We start from the raw sequence: 24,796 nt of genomic DNA on the forward strand, positions 1-24,796 counted from the left end.
AATTTGACTTATGTTTTTTTATGGACAAAACACTAGCGCGCTACAAGAAAATCGTCAAAGCGCTCTAAGAGCAGTGCCTGTGCGAAAGTAGCGATTCACATTGGATTCGAAACGCTGGAGAATAACTCCATTTGGAAAAACGTTCTCAGGAAGTTCCACATAAACGCAGGTCTCCAAATTAAAGAGTTCTTAAACAATGAAGTTCAAGGTGTACTGAGTTGAACCTCAAAACGATGAGCAGCCACAGTCCGTCGCGTATTTCTGATATGCACCGCTCTTGGTGGAAACAAATGTGCGAAGTCACTTGAAAACCTCCCGTGAAAGTATCTATAACAGAGATACAAATTTCCAACCTTTCGTCGATGTTCCAGACTACCAAGGTTGCAAGTGGTGTTTGCGTCTCCAGTCAGGCGGATGGCTCTTTTTTGGATGAAATCCAACATACATGAGAACACTACTCTGTTGAAAGTCTGATCTGAGCGTTATAAAACATCAAAAGTTGCTGAGATGTGTACAGTTTTCTGGTTTGGAACAGTGTTCAAAGTTTTTGAGAAGCAATCTTTGCAATTTCAGTGACATGAGTGTGCCAAGACATAGTGGTGTCAATTTCAACCCCTAACAAACTTATCGAAGCAGAAAGTTGAATTTTCTGACCTGACATTATCTCCGGTTCGGAGACATTAATTTTTTTAGAGAAAACTGATGCCTAGTTTTTTGTGTCATTGGATTGTACCTGGTTACTTTCATCCCAATTTGAAATCACTTCTAGATTCTCATTAAGATATGCGACCTCCTGCTGCCGGTGAAGATGTTCATCCACCGCCGATGTCCTGGAACCCAAATGGAATGACGAGACAAGTGTGCTATCCTCAGCAGAGCAATATATTGGATTCTTCGTTGATATACAATAAAAAGTTTTTGGTGTTTTTGGATCTCATGCTTATGAATTGTTGAAAGAAATTGGTAGAAGAATGATGAATTCCACCACTGACAACCGAGCCTATTCATTTTTGATTCAAAGAATCAGTATCGCCATTGAAAGGGGTAATGTCACATTGATATTGGGTACTCTTCCGTCTACTCAAAAATTGTATGAAATATTTCTGAACCCACAAATCAAATCAAAATTTCCTTTGAACAACGCAAAATGGAGTCAGCAGATTGATCATTGCCCAATTGTCTCAGAAGATGCAGGGGAAAATAAACAAGTTCTGGAATTATCTTTCTTTCACAAATTCGAAAAAACCACCATGAGCATTTCTGATTCAATTTCAAGAAATTTGACTTCAAATTCCTCATTCGGTTTGTCCAATAATGGGAAGAATCATTACATCCGTGATTACTGGAATGAAAACAGCGGTGGCGAACGTATCACCAACAGCTACAACAAAATTGAATCAGTGAGACATTCCTCAGTCAAAATCCTTGGGCTCAATGGGTTGAAAAATATTGGCAACACCTGTTTCATGAACAATGCAATCCAATGTTTATCAAATACGAGATGGTTACTGGAATATTTGGAAAAGGATGAGTACATGAAAGATATCAATACTAATATTTCTAATACGGAGGGTGCTTCAATCAAAACTTTCGCAGAAGTTATCAAGGAATTGTGGTCAGAAGATTCATCTGATAGAGCAGTGAACACAGTCTCCTTAAAAAGTCAGATTCAGCGTTTTGCCCCTCGATTCATGGGTCATGCGCATCAAGACGCCCATGAGTTCCTTCGTTATCTTTTAGAAGGTTTAAATGATGACGTTAATAGAATTATTGAGAAACCTTAACCGACCTTAACGGAGATTAACGAAAAATTGAGCAACAGCGAAAAAGCGCAAGCAGCAGAAAATGTGACTCCTTGTCTTTATAATCTATATGCACTTTCGAATCACAGTGGATCTACCTATAGCGGACATTATACAGCTTTCTGCAGACATCCTTATACTGGCACGTGACACGAATACAATGATTCACACGTGTCACCAATTTCACCAAAATCGCTTGTGAGTGGAGATGCATACATCCTCTTTTATGAAAAGGAGGAAACAAGTTCGCACCTTTGAGCGTTTTGAAATGTTATTTTTGTACTGTTGTTTTTAATGTTATAATGAATTAGTTATGTAAGATTTATGTTATATTATATGTAAAGTATTTGTTTGGTAAGAAACTGTATGCAATACAAAACATTGAATTATACATACTACCTAGCTTTTAATATTTTCATGAAAAAAAGAGGGTTGGAGACAGTATGGATCCCTGGGAAACACCTCTTTCGAGAGATATCCATCGACGGCCACTTGCAGGGAACGTTCTTTCGGGAAGCTGGAGAGCCATACACAAAAATGATCCGACACGGTCAAAGGCCTTAGAAATATCAAGCGCAGCAGCTCTTGACTCTCCATGTTCATCGATTGCATTATTCCAAATATGGGTGACATACGATAGAAGGTCGCCTGTATATTTTTGTTTCCGAAAGCCATATTAATGATCGCTCAAGATATTGCAACCTTCCAAATTATACCTATCAGAGTTTTATAATATTGTATATCAATTGCAAATTAATAGACGTTATGAAATGATAATTATGATTCACTATATTCGTTTCATTAACTTTCAGTTAGCTGGAAAATATAATTAATTTTCCTCTCCAAAATAAATTCTAATTCCATGTTATAATTCACTTCGGGAAAATAACACATATATTATAAGATATTTTCATCGTTTTGCGTATGACTATCACAGAAAAGTTGGTCTTTTATTTTTATAACTAGCAATTATGTTTATGAGTCTACCTTGGTTCTGTGTTGTTTCGACCATCGACCATATATGTCTGACATTTGTAATTGCAACTCGAATTCATTGTATACTTAATCAACAAACGTCTGCCGATACAAATATAAAAGTGAAAATGTTATATTCGAATATTCATTACATAACGTTTCAACACGTTGGCACAAATTGCTCGTAACCAGCAAACATGTAATTGAAGGCAATTAGACTTGATCAAACAGTAGGAGATCAAACTCATTATTTGCCGGATCCTCGATTTGTTAGCATAAGGTCAGCTCTGGGATTGTTGGCCCTTAAGGCAAGAAGGAACGTCGATAAACTTCTGTGGACTAGACAGTAAACGGTATTTTTAATGATGAGTTTGAAGACTCAAGAAAAATTGCTGTGTTTGGATTATTTAATGATATTGATTTTGGTTCCAATAAAATGACTGATATTTGATGCGCTTTTTTGTTCATAGGGTGCTGCCAAATACCAAATTTTCCAAATATTAATATATTTTGAAGAAAGAGAAAAATACTAATTTGAATCTAACCTTAGATGTAATGGATCCAATTACTTGTGCTCAAATTAGATATACATATTTCATTACTTCAATAGATACTTGAAAAACAATTAGTTTTCATTATTTTTTACCAGAAACATTGAAGGGAAACTGTTATCGTGACAGCAGATTTGTCTCTTCCGGTGACACAAAGTCATGATATTATAAAAGAAAAGAGTACCCTGTGAATGTCTTGTGTTGTTTCGATACTTCGAAGTACACCATTGAGGATAATAATGTTTCATGAAAGTGACTTTTATATCAATACTTTCTCATTTTTTTTAGTGTTCCCATGAATGATATCAATTTCAATTCCATAATATTTGCAGTACAAACTGAGTGGGACACAATTATTTTTGTTTAATTCGATATAAATATGAAACTATTTGTTTCAAAAGTACTTTTCCTATTGAGTAATCTTCATATACAGTTGTAAAGTTTTTTTCATTTTTGTTTATTGATGAAGAAGTGGGAATGTAGAAATCTTTTCCCAAATGACACACAGCTCTCTATTTCTAGTTCGGGACTTCGTTCCGAAGTAAGAAATAAGAACCGTAACGAATTGGCTTATAATTGATAATATATGTTGTAGGAATAGAGAAGTTTTTTATTTTTAATGAAAAATAACATCCTCAAATGGATATTTACCTGAAATGGAGTAAAGTTCATCGTAAAATATTATAGCTAATAAATACAAAATAAAGGGCTTCGGATATACTCGTAGTACACTTTACAGTTGTAATAATAATCATTGTTTGAAGTAAATTTTGCTTCAGGAATCAGTTTTTAGATAATATTACAAGTTATCCAAGAAGAGGAAACAATTGAAATTTCATTAAAAATTAAAAAAAATGTTTGTAAGCCCCAAAATTCCAAGCAGTACTGAGGATTGAATTTGAAAACATGGCCAGTTTCTCGTTTCGTTAATATTCGTGTATATAATTAGGAAAACTGATAATCATTTCAGTACAGTGCATTTCTTTAATTTTTTGAACGAGTCAACTCAAAAAAATTGAAATTTGGGATAATGAAAGTAATGCATGAATACTTTATTTTGAAGTGAAATTGACAGATGAAACTTTCAAGCTGGCGACAGGGCGCCACCTGGGACAAAAAAATTTAATGGAAAGGGGGGTCTTGTGACATATCTTTGTGCAGCTCCTGACAAATGCTTCACAACCCTAGAATATAATGTCAATATCTTCAACTACTACAAAATGGCGGAACTTTCAATAACTGCCTGAATAAATTGACATTTAACTACATAATATGAGGTTATAAGCTTGAGATCAGTTCAGAAGATACTCGAAATGGTTGCCTTGAACTTCTTGACATATGAACAGCCTATCCGATATTTCACGCCGAAACGACTCGACAGTAACGTCAATGTCTCTACAAATATTTATTATTCTCTGCCGTATATCCAATATTGCAGCAGGTTTAGTTTCGTATACCTTTTGCTTCAAATAGCCCCATTACAAAAGTCCAATGGTGTCAAATCTGGCGAGCGGGCTGGCCACCCTGTATGACTTCGACGGTCAATGCAAAGACCGGGAAAAGTGGTATCCAAATAGTTTCTTACTTGTCTGGAGTAATGTGGCGGTGCTCCATCTACAATATCCATATCGAATTCATTAGGATTCGCTTCGACGATTTCAGTGATGAAGAGGGTCAACAGTAGTTCCCAGCATATTCAAATACAGTTCCCCTGTTAAATTTTGATCAATAAATTGGGGGCCTTTTGTCATTTACACTACCGGTAGTTGTGAATTTGGATGCAAGTTCCCTCAAAGTTAGGCATCGCACCGTAAATGCAGATCGCTTCAATTTTTTCTTCCAATGGACAAGAATTGACCATTTTAGAGATTGTTGACGTGATACCTTTAGTAGAACCGAAAACTAAATGAGAATATTCTAACTGAACAACGATGTTCATTGTCGTACTGACATTTTTTGTCGTTTTTATAAACAAAAAATAACTTAAAAAACCTTACCGGGTTGTTGGAATTGTCATAAGGCAGATAAAAAGGAATGTTTTTTGAAATATCGATATTGAGGTGTTTGTCTTCAGGAAATTATTAAATGTTCCGCCATATTGACTTCATATTTTAGGGTTGTGAAGTATTCGTCAGGAACTTCAAAATGATGTGTCACAAGACCCCCCTTTCCTTTCAATTTTTTTTCTCAGATGGCGCCCAGTCGCCATGTTGAAAGTTTCATTTGTCAATTTCACTTCAAAATAAAGTATTCATGCATAAATTTCATTATCCCAAATTTCAATTTTTTGAGTTGACCCGTTTAAAATATAAAAGGAGGGGGGACATTTTGTATAATTATCATAAACTGAATATTGTATTTTATAAAAAACTGAATATTTCCTGAAAATTTCCTTTCAGACCTCGGGTGTTATACTGCATTATATAAAATTATTCAACAGCAAACAGACTTTCACGGTATTCTACCCACCCCATAATCTATGATTCCACACAAGCACTAAATCCCGCCTCAATCTACCTAGTTAGGTAATTTGACGCAATCTTCGTGGAATTAGCATAGTTTCCTCGTGGATAACTGTACCAGCGACTAATCTGATTTCGATCTAGGTTGGTGTAACGAGATGATAACCGATGGTCGAGACAAACTACTAGTTCCAAAGTGGTGTCAGCCGCACCTCCTACAAACTATGGTAATAATTTCTTATTACTAATTCTGGCGAGCATATCCAGTACTGAGGCGATACGATGCCAACACAAAAATATTTGCTTCTGCAAGCATTTGAATTTTTTTGAAAATATATATTGCCCATCTTCAACAAGTACTAGCATATCTATTCTGAATAATTTGAAATCAGATTATTACCAGTCATTGTGCCATGGATCTGCACATTCAGGAAACAATCAGAATATTCCAAACTTGTAGCCCTCTAATTAATGCAAGATCACCAATTTGTATTCCGATACGAGGTAGGCATATTATTGTACAGGCCCGCCGTTCCTAATGACCGTAAAACACTTTTAATTTGCGGCACGTTCTCTCCGAATCGAAACCGTAAAATTTCATTTGAATTACAAAAAGCCTAATGAAAATACCTTTGGCTGCATGTATAGAATGCAGTCGAATAAATTTCCATACAATTTGGGTGCAATATGGTTAGTTTTAAATTAGATAACCGAAATTAATTTCAACGGTCACCATATGGAATTGATAATGGAGCATTTTGAAACACTACGTTCAACAAACGACACATGTTTCATATCGTAGTAACGTGGTGGTTTAATAGAGGCAGGCTTTGCAAAAGTAATGGAAAATTTTTGAAGTTCTGCAATTTTAACCATGTAGACTGCAAATTAACGTAGTTTGTATCGTTGTAAGAAATAATTTTCTTCTGTTATCTTCTGAACAATGCCAAAGCTTCTAACTATTTAAATGAAATGAATAACAACACTTTTGTCTAAATACCACTGGAAAATTTTATTTTACGTCCGGTTTCGGGTTTGATCCCATTATCAAGTATAAAAGTGAAATCTGAATATCGAATTTATAGAATTTTCAGGTATGCTGCAAGCCCAGGTATTTGAGAGACAGGATGTCAACTCAAAATACCATCCTGAACATTCTAGGAGTTGTTAAACTCATTAATTCAAGAGAGGAGACCTACATAAATCAAGTTGCTCGTTTAGGGGTATATGTTTCTGGTTTTCAATTGATTTGTTAATTTTCATGGCCTCCAACAGATTCATTTTTCTCCCTTCATTACATATATGTAGGATTTTGAGGTTATCTTCATTTATCTTGTGGTTTGATTCTTGAAGATGTTCGTACATTGCACATTTTTTTATCCAAACAGGCGTGTTCACGCAGTCTTATTTCAACATCTTCAAGAATCAAACCACAAGATGAATGAAGATGACCTCAAAATCCTACATATATGTAATGAAGGGAGAAAAATGAATCTGTTGTATTTATGTTGCAATATGTATTTATGAATGGTAAAATTTGTGAGCATAATATTTTAGTAGAATGAATATGGTAGTTATTTTTCGAAAGACATTTTTTATGCTTTATTTTTACTGTTTCAAGGGTTTATAAACAGAACATCATTAGAAGCTAGAGTATGATAAAGGGCATATTGAAAAAATCACCCAGAACAGTTACGGCATAATATAAACCACTGAAAAATCCAATAATTCATTAATTTGACTCATTCATGAATTCCTTCTACAAATTGAACAATCACAAAAATATCAATATTATTTAAGGTGTATTATGTAGGTGTCTTCAGAGGAGTAAATGCAATACATCGCCAGAATACTTAGTGACACTAAACGTGACGTTAAACTAAATCAGTCCGTTTCGTCGTCGACCAAGGCGTAATAATGACTAGATTCAATGCCAGAACCACAGTGAACAATGACTGCATGCAGATTATAATAGTGGTTTGCTAGATTGAAGTGTTCATATATTTCAAACCTTCGTAGGAGTTTGGTAATTCCGTCAGAGGTTGAGTCATGTTTGAAGATCATCAGTGTTACTATTAGATTGACTGGTGCCTCAGCTATACTTGTTTTCTTATAACAGTCAGTTACAGCAATACAGTCGATCATCACCTGTTAAAATTTCCATTTTCAGATGATTTAACAATAAGCTTTGCACGGACTGATTATAAGTCCTATTAGGAAACACTAGTTGAAGTTCCAGAAATTCACATACGTTTTTACTACCTCTTGAACATTTACTACAAAGTAAACAAGTGAGGATTTTTTCAACAAAAGATTTACAAACACAAGACGAGACGGACTGTACGGAATCATTCAATCCAGAGCGGTCAGGAGTATTGATTCTGCTATTTTTTTGCTCACGAAGAGTATTCAACACGAACCCCAAGAATTAGGAACAATTATCTTGTTGTCCTAACGAGTATCTAGTGGACTTCAAAGACTCCAGGAAATCGGTTGGTGGGAAAGATGCTATTCCGGATTTGCTGGTTTCTCCTCGCTGTGTGTGTTTCTTGTACGAACTTTCTATGGCCTCTTAGTTTCACCGATGTATGATTCTCCGCACTCGCAGGATATCCGCTAAATGCAATTCTTGGAATCGCAGTCCGCGTTTGGTGGCCTTTTATGTTTTCTTGAAACTATGTAATGAAATACCCATTTCATTCAATAAGTAATACCAAAGAATATAAAGCACATAGAAGCTCTTCAGTGGCATTTTCGTGTCACTGACCACCAGAGGGCGATGGCTGTACGATGTCAGTATTTAATGACAATTGGGTAGCTAACAGTCGCTGACAATCAGTCAGCTGGATCATATCGAAGTCAGGTTGTACGCCAAAATTAAATTGAATTGAAAATCCGACCAGTTTGTCAGCGACTGCCATCGCCCCCTGTTGGTCAGGGTAAGTATTAAAAAATTTACGTGACATGAAAATGCCACTTCTGAGCTTTTATGGGCTTTGTATTCTTTGGTAATACATTGTCTGTAACAGTGAATGTGGGTGTTACGAAATAGTAAGTAATGCAGTTAGAAATTTTTTTTCTAGAACTATTTTGAGCTTCTAGTACAAGAGAAATGAACATTTTCTCGTTTAAATTGGAAAGAAGGGGTATATATTTAAAGGGGATATTAATTTTTGGAAACGAAAGGCTTTCGATTTCTATTTTTCCATCTTGATACAAAGATGGAGAAGTATACCTTTCTTTCCCAAGAATACATTCGTATACTATGAGGCTTGGGACAGTTGAAATACGATAGTCACAGTAGTGACTAAAATCGAGAAAAACCGGTTTCCCACAAGATCTAAATAATTCATTCATTTATGTTTGCACTGGTTTCTATTTCTACAGTTTTTCACCAATAAAAAAAAAGTTCAAACCCTCTTTTTAATCACAAAAAGCCCCTCCATCGATTTTGTTTCTCAGTCCCTACTCAAAAAAAATTATTTTTCTTGTGATGTAGAAACTTGACGTACCTGAATGAAATACGAACTCATTCAAGACCAAACTGATATATCACGAAATCTTCAGACCGAGCCAGCCCTTTCCTGTAACGTATAAATTCAGATTTGTCCTTTTTTCATGAGGATCATAATCCCAGACGGATTCCTTTTATTCCCAGCCTTAATTGAAAGGGTTCGCAGCATATGGGACGTGAAATTTAATATCTGTTAGATGGTATTATGCAGAAGATGTGGGTTCTATCAATAGATTATTTAAATTGATTCGTCATCTAATCATTTGTGAAGCGGATAAATAGCTTTCCAATCGTTGGGCCAAGGGTAATAAACTCTGGTGTTTCTACACTTGATCGCATATGCGGCTATAAATGTTCGAAAATGGATGTGTTGTTAAATGAGTATGTCGTTTTTATTTGAAAAGTAAATTGAGTTCTCGTATACGATAATAAAAATAAATCTTCCAAGTTCTATGTTTGCCTCATGAAAAATCGCCACTAATTGAAAGAAACTATTTATTTTATAATATGCAATAAAACTAAAGTAGGTACCTTTTTGTACCAGCATGAAAAAACGTTTAGTCGTTCTTCCGGGTTTCAATAGTTCACGAACAAACGAATAAGTGGAGTAATAGTACAATTCACAAAAAAAATTCAAAGAAGATGGCGCATTCAATTATACCGGGAGAATGTGCCAACTTGAATATTTTATATACAGGTCATTTCTTATCTATTTCAATCTATTGCTATCTGGGAAACGGTAAGACTTAAAAAGTTGGGTAAATTAGATAAAAGTTTCCTTTTTTGATGAACTTTTTTCAGATCAAGAATATCGGTGGTTATATTGGAAAAATTCGCCAAAAACTGGAATTGTTGAATTTCATTTTTTGCCTCTCTAGCCCATTTTGAATGATATAAAAATGCAGGGAAACTCTCCATACTGTTTCATATTTTTCATAATCTGATATAAACCAAGACAATGCGGAGTTTCATTTATTAGAATTCATCATCAATTTTATTTTTTTTTCAAATACGGGCCTGTAATACATAGCTGAATTTGTTATAAAAGTGGCTATAAAAATCGATGAAAAAAATCTAGAGGTTCGTATTTAGTACAGGTGTTTATACCCAAAATTGTCCGTATGAATTTTCAGCTCTGTACTACAGATTATAGGATTCTACTTTTTAGTAAGCGGATCACCGATAGTCAGTGTTTCGTGAATTGGTCTTGAACTTAACATTTAATAAAGTGAAATAACAGATAGATTTTGAAGAAACAATTATTAGTTTTGACTTTCGAATGTCAAACTTAATTGAATTTTAGATATTTTTACCTGAATTTTCATCAATTTCATAACGTCGCCACATCTCGTCAGGTACAGTGGAAAAAATTTGTTAACACATTTCTGTGAAAAATGTAGCTATTATAGATGAAGCTGGTAAACATGATAATGTGTACCGATCACTGGAACACAAAACGTTTTGTTCAATATCTGTAATTTAAGAACAAAAGCATGATTTTTTGATTCCTTAAATGTTGGTCAGAAAGCGAATATGTTCATAACATTTCGGATGAACAAATAAATATTACAAAAAGTGTCACATAACAAAATGGTAAGTTATTTCACCACAGAACTACAGAATACCTCACAAACAGCACGGAACACAAATCGTGAACCGGTTTGACAGATGCTTTTTTAGTGAACGTGAACATAATAAGGTTTCTCTTACAACCCGACATGACATACTGATAGTTTCTCAATTGAAAGTGAACTATAATATATACTACGATAGTCTGTGTTCCGTGAACTGGTTATAAACTTGACATTCATTAAAGTGAAATAGCAGAGATTAGTTTTGGCGTTTCAAATGTAAAACTTGATAAAATTCTAGACATTGTTAACTGAATTGTCATTAATTCCATAACATCGGCACATCTCGTCAGTACAGTGAAAAAAATTTGGTAACACATATCTGTGAAAAACTTAACATTTGATAGATGAAGGTAATAAATATAACAATGCGTAAAATAACGATATATATATATATATATATATATATATATATATATATATATATATATATATATATATATATATATATATATATATATATGCGCCGTTTTTTATGAAAACCGATCACTAGAACATAAAACGTTTTGTTCAATATCCGTAATTTAGGAACACCAACATGATTTCTTAATTCCTCAAATATTGGTCGAAAAGCAAATATGTTCATAACATATTGGATGAACAAATTAATGAGCCTCACACAGAACTATCACATAACAAAATGGAATGTTTTTTTACCACAGAACTACAGAATACCTCACAAAAAGCACGGAACAGAAATCATGAACCTGGTTGATGATGAGTTGTTAGTGAACGTGAATATGATAAAATGAAGGTAGTTTGAATAAAACTAACAACCTGCTTAGGTGACATCTTAATAATTTCTCAATTGAATGTGAATTATATATGGGATGGTCGTTTCAAATATTTTGAATTCACTGCGAAAAGTGACATTGAACACCATCAACCCAGCATATAGACCACAAAAGTTTGACCCGTCAAAATCAAAGTGCCACCAGAGGGGTGTCTCTTCTGTAAGGTATTCTGTGATTCTCTCACAGAACCTATGTACGAGATGAAATTCTGGGAATACACTATAATACATTTTTTTTTGCATAATTATAAAATTGACGAACTGAAATGTGTTTCGTAGGTAACAGAATAAAAATAAAAATAATTTACACACCTACAGTATAGATGAGTAGTCTTTGTTGATTAGTTAGAAACAAAATTACTGAACTAATGGGGTACACAGCATGCAAAAGAATACTCTTAGGACATTGATTTCAATATTTTGACACTTTTATTATTACCATCAAGAGTAAGAGTAAGAATACAAGAGTAAGAATATGTGTATTTACATATTGCTTGAGTAGTACCTAGTAGTTTTATCAAAACTTAAGCAATATGTAAATACACATATTCTTACTCTTGTAGTTTTCCTGATGATGACAAATATTGTAATGTAATCATGTATTTTTTGCATGCTGCGTACCCCACTAGTTCAGTAATTTTGTATATACGTATATACCTATCTTGTCTGAAGGCTACAACTTATAAACTATTTATTCTTTCGGAAATGGAACATATCTCACAATTTTTTCATTTCGCCGTGACTTCAACGCTCCCAACACCCTCAAACCCGGTAATAAAATTACGCTCCAATCTCTTCTGCCTTTCACTCGCTCGCGCTTATGATAATAAAATCTTTTCATGATTTCACGGGACGATAGAATCGCAGAACATTATTGTATAGCTATCGGAGGGTCGGGCTTTTGCGATGTGCCGTTTTCATCATTTCTGCATTTCCGCACACTACTTATATCCGATTTCAATATAAATTCCACAAATGCCGCGATTGCTCCCCCTAGCATGTGTCATCATCGTTCATGCCGTCTGGCCTACGCGATACGCACATTCTATCTCTGACGATAATCTACTAAATGCGACACGAGTTCGCAACACACGTTCCATGGAGACATATCGGTTTGTTGTACCCGGTTCGTTCGATAATTTTCAACAATTCCTTTATAGAAACATCTTGCAGATTCATTCTACATTTTGAATATACATCCTGTATATGGTTTTTTTCACCAGGAGAAGAAGTTTATCGGCGTTAAAACCTCCCTAAATCTCCAAAAGCTAATTAAACTTCTCTGAAGAGGTGAAATACCTTGGTACCATCCTCGAAAGAAAGGTAACATGGTACTCTCACCTACAAAGTAGGACAAAAAGAGCATATGTTGCTTATGAGCAATGTCGGAGAACAATGGGTCACGCATGGGGTCTCTCACCCCGTGTGGTCATCTGGATTTACACTGCAATAATAAGACCTATGGTAATGTACGGAGCCATTGCATGGGGATCGAAAGTTCTACAAGCAACAGCCATCCAAAAATTATATTAAATACAGCGACTGGCTTGTTTAAACATCACAGGAGCCATGAGAAAAATACCAACCGTGACCATGGAATTGATTACGGGTCTGACCCCTCTGAACCTGTACTTTAAGGAGGTTGCGTTAATGGTCATGTTAGGATTGCGCACGGCTGGTGTGAACCTCGAAGTATGAATGGATCAATTGAAGCTGAGCCTATGGCGAGAAGCGCTTATTGCGCAACCTCTGCTGCAGGTAACCAGTGATGCAATTGAACCCAGGCTTGTGTTTAATAAACCCTACAAAATACAAATAAAACAGAACACAGAGTAAGATGCTACAAATGCAATACTCTTATATACAGACGGCTCAAAAACCAAAAAAGGTTCAGGATGTGGAGTGTACTACAGATCACTATGCCTAAGGATTAAGTGGAAAGTGGGAAAGAATACCAGCGTAGTCCAAACAGAACTGGCTGGTATCTCAATTGCCACAAAAGAAATAACCAAGAAAGGAATTTCCGGCAAAACATATCTGCACTGACAGCAGACAAGCCCTATTAGCCTTGAACAGACAACGTGTTAGCTCAGGACTAGTACTAGAGTGCCACCAAGATTTAGCCAAAGCCTCGGTAGATAACATTATCGGTAGATAACATTATCCTGAGGTGGGTTTAAGGGCACGACAGGAGTAAAGGTGATCGCATTACCGACTCTTTAGTCTAGAAAGCGGCTGGACTAAGAGTTTTAGGAACCTGCGACGCCTACGGCCTCATGACTTCGACAATTGCGGAACTAGCCAAACGATACACCCATGCTCAATCCCTAAGGAGATGGGATGAAATCAAAGGATGCAATCTGGCTAGGATCATCCTTGACGACCCTGGGAAGCTGGCCCCGAACAATAAATGGCAATGAGGAGGAAACTAGTTTCGTTTCTTGTATTTCGAGAAGTATTGCAAATAAATTGAAAAAAAAACCAAATTCATTTCAAAAAGTCATCATTTCGGAACTCTACCACAAATATTCATTAGTATAATTAGCAAATAATTTAGTGACACTTTGGAGCACACTGCTCGATTCTCTTGACCAAAAAATGTATGTTCCACTCATGAAATATAGATATTGAGGAATGAAAAAATTCAGTCATCATTTAGATTTAGAAGTATGCAATAAAAATGATGAGCTGAAAACAAATCCACAATTTATCAGTACCACTATTATTCAGTATATTCATCAATGGCCTACAGCTTGTCAAATGTAGGAAGACCTTTCTGAATATCCGTTATAGTCCTGCCCACTAGATGTGCCTCCGTTAACAATTAGTGGACACAACACTCCAAAAGTGGGGAAAACCGCGGACACGTGTTTCTGGCTATTGGCCTCATCAGCGCGGTGCAGCCAAGAGTAAAGATGGGCAACACTTGTTTGCCGAAAGCAGGAAACAACACATATGCACGGAGTCAACAACAGGAGCCAACCGCACATTTGTGGTTCCAGTTAGAAGGCCTAGAATTCCCAGGCTACATCTAACATCTAATATATATATATATATATATATATATATATATATATATATATATATATATATATAGATAGATAGATAGATAGATAGATAGATAGATAGATCGATATTTCTCTAGGCTCTTCCTGGATTTGAGAAGCTGTATGTTTTCATGTGATGGCGAAATGCCTAACTATCTAACATCTAAAACCAACATTTTGATATTGCCGAAACCTTATTAAATGAAGCACATAATCTCATAGTTTCCAGTAGTAATCATATCACGGCAGGTAATCAGTGTGAATTGCTAGCTTGGAATCGTTTTAGACTATTGACATAATTGGCCTCTTCATTTCATATAGATTCAATGAGCAAGACGATATTCAGTAGTTTGTTTCTGCTCAGACAACTCAGACACTGCTTCAATAGAAGCATGTTGAAACATGTAATACCCCACCTGGGCTGCCACTGCAGATGATTTAATATACTAAAAGTAGTTGTTCCGAAAGTACATTTTATTTTGGGTGTTTCGAAGTTTATATAATAGTTGTTTCGAAAGGACCTATTTCCAGTTTTCTGTCTGAAAGTTGCTTCTTTGCATAATCTATACATCTTTATGAAACCTTTATTGCTTTCATCCTCCTCTGGGGAGTTTCCTATAATTTTGATGTGAAACATCTATAGCCGCACGTAAAACCGATTGCTGGCGTGGCGACGGGTCGCCATGCAAAAGCGACTGTGACTGTGGCGATTATCTTCCCGCTGGTTCGGCATTACCGGCGTTCAATTAATTTTCTAACGATTGTGGCACAATTTTCATCACGGGATATGGAAATATCGACTCATCCCGGTAATATTCGACACGAAAAAAATGTGTTGCTGGGATGGAGGAACTTTTCATTATTTTCCCGAAGCGCGAGCACCGGGGTCCATTACTACCTATCACTTTGATGGTTTTCAATTCCACTCGATAATTGAAGGGTGTTTTAAAGTAAATTTGCGGGTAAGCGTTGACATGACAGCCCATAGAACGTATCATTAATTTAGCGACGTAATTCGTATTGTTCGACAAATCTGTTCATTACGGGCTCGATTATGTATTAGGTTTCATCTAGGGGCAGATGTTAAGGCCATCGTTAGGACTCATTTGCATGTTTTTAATAGAAGCCGCGGAAATTGCCGTGAAGTTTATGATAATGGTCGACGAGGGAGTGATGTCTATGATTATTTTTCTCGCCAGATGGTTTATTTCCCTAAATTGCTTAATATTCTGAAGAATTTATACTTGAAACACCCCCAGCTGTTAACTTTTCCACGAAATAAATCTGCAAACAAATTTCAATCAAGGGATTTTGCTCGCAAGAGTAATTTATTGCCTGAAATGGGCACCGGTATCAATAAAAGCTGCTAAAAGTACTACACATTCAAATAGTCTCATTCAGACTTATAAAAAATAATATTGTAATTCAACATTCTCACAGCTTTCAATCTAGACAAGTTATTTTAACTTTTGTTGAAGAACATTATCGTTAATCTCATCTCTTAATGCCAGGTTGAGACTTCTTCGTATTTCTCTTTATTATTATTAAGTATCACAGTTTACTTTATATACTGTTAGACAGCGTAGATAAGATCATAATTGTTGAAATGTTTGTTGAAATAGGCTTATGTCGAATGACTATAAGATTTTGTAAAGAATTTCGGTGATTTCAGAATGAAAAAATGTTACGGAATGCAAATTTTATCGAAATACAAAAAAATGAGATACGAATTAGGAATATCGCTGATTTTTCAAGGTATTTCGTTAGTTATAAGAATAAGATTAAAATGAAAATTCATCGATTAGTAAGAAACTGACAGTTTGAAGTTTTGTAAAGTTTTACAAACACATTGCAGAGAATTGAGAAACTCAATGTTCTGTTGCTTTACTAAAGATTATACCGATGTTTTGCTATCTTTTTTTATAGAAGATTTGATACTAAATATATTATATTCCTTTTAATATATTTTATATGATATCAAAATTACTTTTTTTAGAAAACGGGGAAATATGCAAATTTTTTGATATTTTCAATGATGGCTTGATGAAAACTATATTCAATTTTATTTCCAGTTTTGGGTATCTCATGAATATTTTCACCATCAACGCTGGTGTTCTCCAGGGATCCATATTGTCTCCAACCCTCTTTTTATTGTTTATCAACGACCAATATACTGCTTTGATGACGACAGCACACTTGTTTCGTCATTCCATCTGGATTCCAGGACATCTTAAAGAGAGTCTAGAAGTCAATTGGGGTGAAACTAACCAGGTTTAATTCAATGTCACAAAAACCCAGGCATCGATTTTCTCCAAGAAGATAAAAGTCTCCGAATCGGATATAATAATGTCAGGACAAACCATTCTTTCTGTTTCGATAAGTTTGTTGGGAGTTGAATTGGACACCAATATGTCTTGGCACAATCATGTCGCTGGAATTGCAAAGGTTGCTGGTACGCTGTTCCGGACCAGAAAACTGTACACATATCAGCAAGTTTTGATGCTTTATAAAGCTCAGAACAGACCTTCTTTGGAGTATTGTTCTCATCTATGAAGCTCTGCCCCCAAACATACACTGAAGTTGTTGTATTCCATCCAGAAAAGAACCATCCGCCTGGAATATCGAAGAACGGTTGGAGATTTGTCTCTCTTCTATAGATACTTTCACGGAAAGTGTTCAAGTGATTTGGCACATTTGATTCCACCAAGAGCGGTACATATTAGAAATACGCAACGGGCTGTGGCTGCTCATCGTTTTGAGATTCAACTCAGTACACCTCGAACTTCACTGTTCAAGAACAGAATATATTGGCTTGTTGAGAGGATGAATCGAGACCTCTGGCGAAGAATGAATCTAAAACAAGTACACACTCACTTTTGTATTTCACCACCAATCGAATTGGCGTCTTCAGGATTCTACTCCATCTTCTAAAACACCAACTCGGTTGATAAAACGGGCATACAGAACAGTGTAGCAGTTCTGGTGTTTGGAAGCAGTACTTGTTTAGGTTGAATTGGCTGGACATGTCCATTTTTAAATGGATATTTTTCTTGAATGAATATTAATTTGTCCAAAATTCATCTGACAACAACACGCCACAAAAACCTTACTTGGAATGACATGAAATAACCAACGATATCGTGACTTTTTCAAAAACTACCATCCTCATTATCAGGCTGCAGGCACGTGAAATAAAAATGAAAACTTCTGAAGCACTCTTGATGTGCTGAAGATAGAATTTGTATGACGAAGCACATGTCTGGCCAGTGAAATTACAATAATGATGCCCATAAAAAATAATATTCGATGCCTTACGTAAGAGACTCGTGGTATCCTTATTAAAAACCATCTGCAGGTCAGCGCCCAACAGCTCGATTTAATTAGGGTTACTAAATGATTTTAATAAGCGTATAATCATCGGTGAGGCAGGGTCTCGAGCTGAACAGAAGATCTTCAAGAGGTGGGCAGGTACACATTTTAGTCTGAAAGAAAACTGTTTTCCCACATTCTAAAGGATTCAATCAAGTGAATATTAGCTTTAGTGTGCATGGAGACATGTGATTTTCAACCCTTATCGAGGATAGAACCATCATTTCTTCCATAAATTTACTGAGTGTAAAATCCACTTATCATACAGTGTCATCTCCAAAGTATGCACCATATGGGAAACTCACTTATGAAGGGTTTTTCGACAAAATGTTATTCTTGATAATAGTTTGTGCATTCCTTAAAACTAAACATGCACCAACAAAATACAGTAAAACACACGTAATATACGAGGAGCCCTCAAATATTTGATTTTGAGACAAGAGTATAGTATAGTATTTTGAAAAATTTCGAAAAATGTTATATAGAAAAGTTGTTCAGCATTAAAAAATACATTTAGTCATGGCCATCTAAGTGAAGTTTTATTTTTATACCATTTTTTAAATGGGGACTACGAAAAAAAATTTTGCTAAAACGATAAATAGACAGCATCTTGTATACTATGGTTTATTTTAAAAGCCTGTAGTATTACCAATTACACAACTATGGTGTTAACCACGGTCAATTTTTTAAAAGAGTGAAATAATTTTCAAAGTTTTTGGTGCAAAGTTATTTTTATTTTTTGTTAATACCGAAAATTACTCAAAATTATACAGTATTGTAACAAGAACTTAATATTCAATAATATCAAATCACAAAACATCAAAATAAAATAGGTATTTCGGAACAAACTCCGGAGACTGGAGATTTTCTTGTCCAAAATAATTCTTCAAAATAATCTACAGAAAATCAATGAGTTCGTTCTAAATACCCATTTTATTTTAATGTTTTGTGATTTGATATTATTGAATATTAAGTTCTTGTTACAATACTGTATAATTTAGTGTAATTTGGAGTGAAATAACTTTGCACCAAAAAATTTTTTAAATTATTTTACTCTTCAAAAAATTGACCGTGGTTAACAGAATGCTGTCTATTTATCTTTCAAGCAAATTTTTTTTCCGTAGTCCCCATTCAAAAAAATTGGTAAAAAATTTAAACTTCGCTTGGATGGCAATGACTTCAAATCTATATGTATTTTTTAATACTGAACTACTTTTCTAAATAACATTCAGTACTTTACTCTTGAAGGCTCGTATATTACGTGTGTTTACTGTATTTTGTTGATGTATGTTTAGTTTTAGGGGATGCAGAAACCCTTAAAAAATAAGTTTCCCATATGGTGCATACTTCGGGGATAACACTGTATAAACAAACGTTCACTATACGGATCAATTTCTTCAAAAATCATTACCATACCTAGTTGAGAAAATTCTTCGTTCTAATAATGAACAATGTGTTTTTAAATCTTTTTGATTTGTTCGTCGCATCTTTGTATTTTAGTAAAGATGCTGACAGAAAAAATTGATATCGAAGAACTATATTAATATCCCTTTATAATTACTTTGATTTGAGTCAATTCAAAACTTATTGACCTGCAATAGTTGCTTTGTTTTAAATGTATTATAGATGAGTTTTTGATAAAAAGTTAAAAATAATCATAAATAGAATATTCATTATCCATAAGAATTAATCGAGAAGTGTTTAATAACCAGAACAAGAACAATACTCTGACACATTCCTCATTAACTGTTATATCAATCACAAACCTACTAGTAGTCAATCTGAAGAAATTATTGAACATATCGAATAATTTGAAAAGAGGTAAAATAACAGTTTCAACATGGAAAGTAAATTATCTTTAAGTTTATGTGATTATTTGTGAAATCACAACCTCACTAGCTTAGCTATCCATTCAGGAATACAGATAGTACTTTAAGTATACTAGTACGGTAGTCCATATATCTTCATTCAACGTAAAATCTATTGATTTGGACACCAAATGAACCATGAACAACTTTGGCTATTTGAAAGTGAAGGTCCAAGATATCAATTATATTGACTAAAAGTGTCTCTTAATTAGTACAACAAACTATTCCACTTAAGACTACTGTAATATTAATAAAATATGAGAAAATATAATATGTACAGAAAGATAGTTTGAATCACAGAATCCGTAAAGACCGTTTCATTATTAAAGAATCTGAATAATCTTCTCCCCACCTAAATGAAATAATTTTAGACCGACTTATATCGTACTCGAACTGAAAATATACTTCTGATATGAAGCATTATGAAATAAATAACAAACATTAAATATAAAATCAAAGAAATGATAAATGAAACGATGGCTTATATTAGTGAACGTTGACTAATTAATACTAAAAGTTCAGTTAAAATCAATTGTGAAAGTGTATGATTGAACTAAAACTTTACATTCTGGAATGCTAAAAAATCAACAAAAATCATTCATTTGTCCAGACCAGACGATGCCATGGAATGCTGAATTTTCATTTTCTCAAAAAATATTCATTTATACATCAATTTCTATTTTGTCCTCTTCGAAGTGGTCCCCCTCTGATATAATACACCTGTGCCAGCGATTTTCCAATCCTCGAAGCAGTCCTGATTTGCACTTTTTGATATTTCCTTGAGCTCTCTCGGCAATTTAGTTTTTATCTGCTCAATCGTCGCAAAACGGCGTCTTTTCATTAGCCTCTTCAATCTTGGGAACAGGAAAACGTCACAGGGAACCAAATCTGATGAAAACGGTGGCCAAAGCATGATAATGGTAATAACTTCAAAATTGACAGTACGACCATGTGGCAAGAACTCCTGATGTAATACGCCACGTTAATCGAAGAAAACAGTAAGCAAAACCTTGACATTCGATAGAACCTGGCGTGCTTTTTTTGGTCTTGGCTCTCCTGGGCTCTTCTATTGAGACGACTGGACTTTAATAACCATATACCCAAAATTCGTCAACATCAGTTATGACACACTTCTAACTTTTATGCCTCTCGCCAACAAACTGATCATGCTAAACAGTTGAAACTGTGATATTGATGATGATGATAATGTTCGAAACGAGTGTAACAAAATAAAAAAATCGCTTATCGAATGTCCATAGCCCAGGAAATTTAAACATTCACCTTATTTTTTCAACAGACCCCGTACACCAGAGAAGATGTCTGCCACAGTAACGGACGAAACGGTTTTAAACCACAAGTTCCTTTCGGCTACGTGGCATTAGGCTAAATTTTGTTCTAATACTCCAGCTCATTTCAGATTATCTTTTATGCTTGACATAACGATACTGTTCTTGGTAGTAGTGCATGGAGTTAGGAACAAACCTACACAGAACACGATTCTATTTGACCACCCTCCGTGATGCTTTCTTCACAAAAACATAAAATGAGGTGATTTCAGCAAGAGACTAACAAACTTTTAAAGTTTCGAAGTATTTGGAGATGAGACAGTCAGTTGTAGTACTCGACAATTACACTATAGCATTAAAAGAAATATTCTTTAAATATTCGTAAATTACTTTCAATATATCACAGACTTGAATACGTCTTCACTTGGTGCATGAACCGAGACGATAAAACTGTATACACGATGAACTAAAATCTCCGTCTAACTGTTTAGATACATTTTCAAAGAATATCGTTCAACAATAGACCAATTACCTATCAAATGATACTAATAACTTTCTGATACATCTCGAAAGTGAGGCGCAACGTGTAATTCTTTTCGAGCACCTGCTTCTTTTGTTTTTCAGCCACTCAATTAAAACTGTAATGAACGACAACGGTATCAAAAGACTGAACAATGGTTAAGAATTTAATAAGGTTAAGATCGAAATCGCGATAGTTGCAGAGGAGGATGATGTTACGGAATCTGGAAGGCATTTCGAGGTGGGGTTTTAATACTAGTTGAAAATCCGATATTTCGATTTGTTAACATTACTGAGAGTAATGAAGATATGTATTGATAAAAAATAGGGCAAAATAAAATTTGAAAAAATACAACAAAGGTTTCTGAATGTTTTAAATACAGATTTTCATCAACCCCACTCGTAAGGTAGTGAGACTTTCGTCGATATATATATTTATTATATTTTTTGTTAAGAATTATCATGAAGTGCAATGAATTATTTTTAATCCATTATTAATGTGTAACGTTTCTGTTTGTCGTTAAATTTTCAAGCTGTGATTTACCTCCACAACGTTCAAATGACCACCCAAGACAGAATTAAGTATAATATATTATTACGTGAACTGCGAATCCTGAAGAAGGTCATACATAATATTTCTCTACTTTTGTTTTTTCCTTTTTTGGAGTATAGGATGGACCGAGAAGTCTTTCAAAAAGAAGAAACAATTTTTTTGTGTTGTAGTTAAAGATCCTACAGTTATTGTTGCAAGTTCATTGCATTCAGAAACTTTGCTACTATTTACTTCTTTCAGTTATCGTCTAAATAATATAAAATAATCGTGCAGTAGGATGCAAATTGCTCAACAAGAAAATTTGATTTCTCTATCACTGTTGTTGCTTCTGTACTATCTGCTTATGTCAGTAATGAAAATATAGATCTGCTGAAATTTTGTCAAACAGCTTTGGCCACAGTCCAGAAAGATCTAGAACACTTGGGACTGGTATGAGAATTATTCCTTATTTTCTGTTAGAAGATCTTTAATATCGTTTATTCTTATTCAACAAATCTCAAACTATATTCACAGTTGGAATTTTCGTGCCTGTATCGGTAGGCGAGATTTTTGGAGGTTACAGCCTCTTTCAACTTTTATTGAACCATAGTTTTTCGTTAGAAAAATTGCATTATAGAGAAAGGAACTTTTAGGTAATTAGTTGCATTATTCAGTTAGTATCATTGAAGAAATACAATCGTAATCACACAATAATTCTATAACTTGGAAAATGAATTAGTACTCATACTGCATTAAGAAGTACCAAGAAGTTTCGCTTGTCTTAGTAAATAAGGCCACCTTCAGCCACACTATTGTAAGGTGCTGTTTTGCATTAGGTGCCCCCAAGAATAAGGGTCACACTAGCGATCAATTCGCACTGATTTAAGATCGTGTTGCTTTCTTGACGCTGAAGCTGGCTACTATGAGCTTTGCGAGACACAACTGATTCTGTCACTTCTTCCTAAAGCACCCCCAAGTGTTTTGTTTTGAATCTCGGGTCTAGGTAAGTTGCAATCAAGTAGTTCGAGTTTTGACTTGTGGAGTTAAAACAAGCTTCTAATTCAGCTTTTAACGAGGATCAACGGAGAGATCAGGATTGGACCGAAAAAGCATCGAAAAAAGCGTCCTTCTTGCGATGCACCAAACGGCAACGGCAAGGTTGGCCGAATATTTGGTATCCAGCTAATCTGCTTTTTGTTTCATCTCTAGAATATAGGCAAAGTTACCTGATACCTGTTACTTCAGAAGCACATATTGACGGATTATCAAATTTGAAACAGAAGTCTAGACAAAAGAAGGTTCAGAAATGGTTCTAAAGATCTCATATTGGCAAACCTGTAGTGCCAAACTATACGAGGTTTGGATTGTTCTTCAACACCTCTGGGTAAACTCAATTCAGTTTGTGGTTAAGCTTCTTCGGTGTGCGTGTGTGAAGTTGAGGATAAGGTATATCTGGCCAAATACAGTTTATAAAGATCGTAATATAATAATACTGAGTGATTTTTTGGCTGGTATCTTTTTGGAAACACTGTTTTTGACAGATCACGCGTGAATCGTTCCTTGTACCATTGTCAAACTTGTTCAGTTTGGTCTATAATTTAACCATGAATCGACTTACCAATGAACAACGCTTGCAAATCATTGAATTTTATTATCAAAATTCATGTTCTGAGAAGAAAGTGCATCGTGCACTCCTTCCAATTTATGGGCAGTTTCGTCGGCCTACTGAGGGAACTATTCGGAAGCTTGTGACTAAGTTTCGAACCCAGTTTACATTGTTGGACATTAAACCACCAACACGCATACGTAGAATGAGGAGCGAAGAAAATATTGCGGCTGTATCCGCCAGTGTTCGTGATGACCGTGAAATGTCGATTCGCCGCCGATTACAGCAATTGGGCCTCCACTACGTGGAGAATTTTGCGAAAGGATTTGAGTGTGAAACCTTATAAGATACAGCTGGTGCAAGAATTGAAGCCACACGACCTCCCACAACGTCTAACATTTGGTGAACGAGCGCTGGCAAAGTTGGAGGAAGATCCACATTTTTATCGGAAAATTGTGTTCAGCAACGAGGCTCATTTCTGGTTGAATGGATACGTTAACAAGCAAAATTGCGGCATCTGGAGTGAAGACCAGCCACAAGCATTGCAAGAGCTATCGATGCATCTCGAAAAAGTCACTGTTTGGTGTGGATTTGGGTCGGTGGCATCATCGGGCCGTACTTCTTCAAATACGACAATGGCCGGAACGTTACTGTGAATGGCGAGCGCTACCGTGTGATGATTGACTACTTTTTGTTGCCCAAAATGGAAGAATTGGACATGCCTGACATGTGGTTTCAACAAGACGGTGCCACATGCCACACGGCATGCGAAACAATGGCTCAATTAAGAGCCGCCTTCGGTGAACAATTTATCTCACGTTTGGGGCCCGTCAATTGGCCG

The 24,796-nt window shown here is 35.2% G+C and overlaps 1 protein-coding gene across 6 annotated transcripts in view; it reads left to right on the plus strand.

Annotated features, from left to right (window-relative positions):
* LOC111505570 (Rap GTPase activating protein 1) overlaps positions 1-24,796 on the plus strand; it is a 923,489-nt gene that overhangs the window by 517,002 nt on the left and 381,691 nt on the right. The window lies entirely within an intron of this gene.

This window comes from Leptinotarsa decemlineata, unplaced genomic scaffold, assembly GCF_025532065.1.
Source record: "Leptinotarsa decemlineata unplaced genomic scaffold, Ldec_3_MD MMD2_P_RNA_scaffold_2, whole genome shotgun sequence".
Classification (NCBI taxonomy): domain Eukaryota; kingdom Metazoa; phylum Arthropoda; class Insecta; order Coleoptera; family Chrysomelidae; genus Leptinotarsa; species Leptinotarsa decemlineata.